Source organism: Amyelois transitella, chromosome 2 (assembly GCF_032362555.1).
Source record: "Amyelois transitella isolate CPQ chromosome 2, ilAmyTran1.1, whole genome shotgun sequence".
Classification (NCBI taxonomy): Eukaryota; Metazoa; Arthropoda; class Insecta; order Lepidoptera; family Pyralidae; genus Amyelois; species Amyelois transitella.
Window position 1 is genome coordinate 11,511,190 of NC_083505.1, and position 6,000 is coordinate 11,517,189.

At 35.6% G+C, this 6,000-nt stretch overlaps 1 protein-coding gene across 1 annotated transcript in view; it reads right to left on the reverse strand.

Annotated features, from left to right (window-relative positions):
* The window catches only part of LOC106129043 (zinc finger protein chinmo), a 49,542-nt gene extending 46,132 nt beyond the window's left edge, over positions 1 to 3,410 (reverse strand). The window contains exon 1 of the mRNA XM_060945600.1: positions 3,390 to 3,410. The gene's annotated coding sequence lies outside the window, so the exon portion shown is untranslated. The remainder of the gene's footprint in view (positions 1 to 3,389) is intronic.
* Positions 3,411 to 6,000: the final 2,590 nt, after the last annotated feature.

Below are 6,000 nucleotides of genomic sequence, written 5' to 3' on the forward strand. Positions count from 1 at the left end.
GATTATATATATTTTTTATTAAATTTTAGATTATGTTTACTCCTTCATTTTTCCGAGTGTAAAGATTTCACGTTTAGTTATAAAAATAACTAACTTTTTGGAAGGATTCTAACCATTAACATAAGATACTTTATCCACTCGACTATCTTCTAATAAGAAAAAATATAATACTTAATATGATCGTAAAAGTATAATGACATGTATGTAACTGATACCATATGTATTGACCATTCACATGACAAAAGCTTGTAAGGTAAACACCTATTCATACACCTAACATAAACACGTGGACAAGGTTAGTTAAGGGACAATACAACTTTATATGCAGACTTAAAGTATAGATCAAATATTGGAGGCTTAGATCCCTGTAACCTGTTTGAGCTATGTAAATTTCGTCAATTTTGTTTGTTTGTCATTACGAATACCATGTGACCCATTTTGGTGAATTTGTTTGTTAATCATAAGAAGTCAAACTAAGCATCTTGTTTCTTTTTTTTAAAAACTTCCACTGGGTTCCACCAGAAAAACGGGCGAAAGATTTAATTGAAAACAAAATAAAAATCAGTGAGTGAGATCTTCAATGTAAAAATGGATAACGTAAGAAGCGTCTACTGCAATGTCCGAAACATTGAAGAAGAATGAAGTCTAATATGGCCGCTAGAAAGAGAGATAGAGGTTATTTAAATCAATAGATCTGTTTAAGCTTAACAATTAATTTATACTTTGAACATTTCAATTGAAACGCAATATAGACCGTCTGCTCTGGTATTGACGCTCATCAACCTTAAACTTTTAGGTTTAGACTAGATTTTGTGAAACTCCATGGATAGCTTTGATTGAAATATTTCAGAAATGGAGTTGTAAATCTAATAAGACTTCAGACATTTTATTATGTTCAATTTAAACTAACTGAAAATCTACTACATTTAGAGTCCAATAATCTGGATAGAGTGAAATGATGGAAATTTATCTAATTAAAATTCCAAGATCACAAACTAAAAAGAATATGACATAAAATTACGAAACGTCTCCTCGGGGTCTGCTAGCACAGATTTCTTTTGAAATAAGCAGAACCTATGTGATTTCGTGTCTTATGTTTATCATTCTCAATGTTTTCTGCGTACATAAATTAGTAAATAAATAAATGTTAACTACTCCTATCACCTTCTAATATTTTGCTATCATCAAACCATTCAAAATCAATCGGAAAAAAAGAAACTTGGACATAATCATAACATTTCCAACCCTTAAATGTTAAAAAGTACAAAATACGCCCAAAATAAAAGCGTCGAGTTAATTAAAAACAGATTTTTGGTCAGCCTGTTAACGCGGAGGGCTCATAAAATCCTTGCAGGGTTTTATCATTATCTTATCTGTGTGCGTCGTACGCACACATACTCTGCAATGCTTATCAATTCAAAATTAGATGTGTGATAAAGGTTTGATATAATGCATCGTTTTTATATAATAAATGTGGCCTCAGTTAGGGAAGTTATATAAGTAGGTCATTTCATTAGTATTGGAATCCAGAGAGAAGATGGCACTACGTGACTATCTCCCAGGAGGAAAAACGATACAAACATACATACATATAGTCACGTCTATATCCCTTACGGGGCAGTCAGAGCCAATAGTCCCGAAAAGACTGCATGGCCACGTTCAGCTGCTCGGCTTAATGATGGAATTGAGATCCAAAGAGTGACAGGTTGCTAGCCCATCGCCTAAAAAATGGATCGCAATTTTATAAGCCTATCCTTTAGTCGCCTTTTACGACATCCATGGGAAAGAGATGGAATGGTCCTATTCTTTTTTGTATTGGTGCCGGGAACCACACGGCACAAAAAACAAGAAAAAAAGATTAAGATTTAAAAACAAAAGAAGGTAATGCGGTCGTACTATCGGTCTTTTTTTGGCGCTTATGTGCTCGCTTATGGTGCAATGAAGTTTTTTATCTGTCTATCTAAAATGACGGTATTTAAATATCATCTTTGCTCACTGCTTCTATCTGTACCTACTGTTTCCGTTGCATTCCTAGCTCATAGCCTGGCTTCTAAACCTTGGTTTAGCCTTTTCGGTAATGTAAGTACATGCTTCAAGTATATCTTTTGTAAAATCAAGCGTATACGATTTGATACCAGCCAGATATGAAACCGTTTCAGTAATTTCTTATGCAATCCAATTAAATTTATCGATTTCCAATATAGGGTATACAATAACATAATTACTACCGCTACCAACGCGCACGAAGGCGGCGGAACAAACTACCCAGCAGCGTTTTCATTGCAATAATATTATTAGTGCAAGTTCTTTAGTTACTTTGTTGCAATAAAATAAAAGGAATTTTAAAGAAGTTGAATGTTGCTTTCATAATCTTCTAATTATTACTACCCCATTTTCCTATTACAAGTTACATCGCACGACCTAGTTACTATTTCAACTTCGACAAGAAACCTAAAAAGCCTTTGTTCTGGCGGAAATGTATAAGACTTAGTCCAAAATACCCCATAATGTGTAACTAACAAAGAACAATCAAGTTCAAGCTTGGTAGGCGTACGGTGCAGCAATCCGTATGAATGTATTTTAGACCATACTGCCCTGACTTAAGGATCATTTTTATGGTAAGTACCATTTGAAAACTGCTGTTATACAAGTTGCCTTGAAAACTGAAACCGTACTGGGTCCAGAGTTCGCGCATGCGTATTTACAATTAGGTTATTTAAATTTTATTCCTAGTTATTTTTTCAAATCCTTTTTTTTTTTAAACGAATCTGTAACGCGCAGTATTTATCTACCTGCGTCAGAGACAAAATCTTCTCATACAACGTATACTTTTCAGGGCCGTTTTTCTGTGCAAAGTGCATTCATGTTGTGAATATTAAACACAATGGCACGAGAACATAATATTTTTCGATCATTTATTAACATTCGATTTAAATGCAAAAATATTGTTTACTTAGTTGGCATGACGCACTATATAATTACATGTTATTCCATTGTTTAAACACACATAAAAACTAAATACACACACACACACACAACACAATACAAATTGAAACCCAAATATAAAATTTACATAAGCATAGAATTAACGTCACCTATTCATTTTAATGCAAAAACTGGGCAATTCGGCATTGACCTTAATGTTTTTAAATACAAATTTAAGCTACTGATTGACATGATTGCATAAGAGGGAACTTTTAATATACATATATACAAAAAAGAAAATAAAATAATACAACACCAAATACAACAAAAAGTAACCAAATCAAATAAGTTCAACAATATCTGAAACCGTTTCAAAACAGCTGAAACAACTAACCCAATATCACAAGGAAACTAAACCGAAATAACTACAAGAAAAATGGGACAAAACAGAACTGCACACTTACAGTGAGAAACGCCGTCAAGCTGCCATCGACGGCTCCGTCCGGAGTTGAGGTTGGCAGGCACGGGCTCACCAGGCACGGTATGCTAGCGCACTTGATGCAGCCACGGACGCGCGGCCTCGAGGAAGTAAGTCCGAGGAACTGTCACCGGCACGGAACCGGGCGGCGGCGGGCGCCGGCAAGCCGCACGGCGCCTGCGCCGCGCGCCCGTCAACAGCCGCTCCGGGCGCCCACACCCCCACACGCACCCTTTAAATCGAACGTCATATCCCACCACCCACCGCCCGCTGTAATTTCTGAAAGCGCTGACTACCTAGCGACCCTAAAAAATGCATTGCGTAACGGTTTTATAAATTTCCCGACTGTTTGTCCAATCAATTATCCACCTGAGCTGGGACAATGTCAGTAATCAGCAGCAATTTTATGAGTTACGTAGTTCTGATTTAAAGTTTTAATTTTGTGAATGAATTTTTCATTATCGCCGTCATTGTAGCGGCTTCTCTTGAATTGTTTCGTTTTGATAAACTTTTGCTTTGTTCATCTCGATTTTCCTCTGATTTAGCTTTCATCTCATTCTAGATTTTGAACGCGACTAAGATTTTAGAGTCTATTGATTGCAATTTTTTTCCTTTGTGTTACTTTTCCTTGTAATCTGAATTCTTTTATGTTTGAGACACTTTGGACAAGGACCAGTCGGTATAAATTTGCACGACGTCCTATGACCTTGACTTTTGGGTCAGATATACGGGTTTGCCAAATTACCATATTTCAATGCTAGCGTTCACTCGCATCAATAAAACCCATAAATTATTTAAAATATTGTGAAATAGAAAGATCAGCTAAGATTATTATTATAGATGAGATTTTAAGAGAAAGCTCAACACATTTTATTTTAGTTTTGATCGACATATAAGGCGCGAAAAAGAGTGGTGTTCAAATAAACTTCTTACTCTCTCGTCTGTGATTTAACGAAAGCAGATGACTGTAGAAATCCGTTTCACATTTTCACACTAGTCAGACTACATATTTCTATTATTGATTTCTTTAGACTAAATAACGAACTAAAGAACAAAGCACTTTATTTACACATTAAAGGTAACTTTCCCTACAACGCTATCATGAAGCGTGTCAAAGTGTAACACCTCATCTTTCCGTACTTTTTAAGATTACTGCTGTTATTGGTCCGAAGTTGTCCGAAGGTGGTTCCCGCCAACCATAATCACGTTGAGCATGGGATCTACGTCGCCATGTTGAGCGTTGTGACGTAGAAATCGAGGTCGCCATGGCTGGCCAAAAAATAATGCAGCTGTGCTCTTTCCGAAATAGATGCTCACGCAATAAATAGGTCAAACTATGCGTCCGTTCGATTCTATTCATTTTTATATGTGTGTCACGTACTCGATTGTTTTCTCTATAAAGTACCTATCAGCGATTGTTTTGAAAATATATGGCAAACATTTTTAAGTTCCGTTTTGGTAGATTCTAATGAAATACTAAGTGAAAAACTACTGCAACAACAACTAATAATAACTAGAAAGTTCTAATCTTACGTTCAACAATGTTTCCGAAAAATGCCAAATTCTTCATGTAGAAGATCGTAAAAGTAGAAGAGAACCCTGCTGCAATGCCCACGTTGAAGTCACGATCTTCACTAGTAAGCTTTTACCTTTATGCAACCCTATGAAACTGACAAGAAAATACGGAGTGATCTAATCCTACATTTCCGAGAAAAGCACGTCAGGTACGAATAGAGCCTGAAAATATTGTTTAAACTGCTACCTACATAACAGCAAAAAAATCCTATAGAATTGATGCAGCAGTTGTTAGTGATCTTTTTCTACAGTCGCTTACTGCAACACACTCAAAAATATGGCCATGGTCTACTGCACTACTAAATCTTCTAATTCTGTTACTTCGAGGCAGTCTCCAGATAATATTTTACAGGAAGATAAATCAAAATTGTAATCCAATGAAAGAATGCATCTGCGAAACATCCGTACCTAAAATAAACACGTTGGAAGTGGGTCGATTCTGATGATTTTTTTTAGCTTCTTGGCAAATATTGTAAATTGTTACTAGGGTGACATGGTTTGTTATTCACATTTTCTCAATCAAGATATCGTGGTAGGTGATCGTGATTATAACACCAACTTAGTTGAAAGATAGTTTCGAGAGGACTGCAAAGATTAGCTAATACTATGTTATGAGGTAATAATAAAGAATATCACGATCATACATACAAAGAAAAAGCAAACATAAAAGGCATAATCCTGTTGTGAAGAATTTAGTTAAAATTGCGAATTCAGATCCTGCGACAAGAGAGTACTAACAGTATAGTTACTTTTTATTGCATCATAAAATTACAGATGTTTACAATATTTACAAAATTATGCATACATTCTTACGAGTACATCTTACACGTGGATAAGTGAAAGAAAAAATTCCACAACTCCAACCAATAACATCATCATCACTAAGTGATGAAAAAAAATATATTTATCATCACTTAGTTACAAGTATATACATAAGAGCGAAACTTACGGTGAGGAAGAACATCGTGAGGAAACCTGCACATTCAGGCAACTGAATGTGTTACCACGATCGATCCAATACG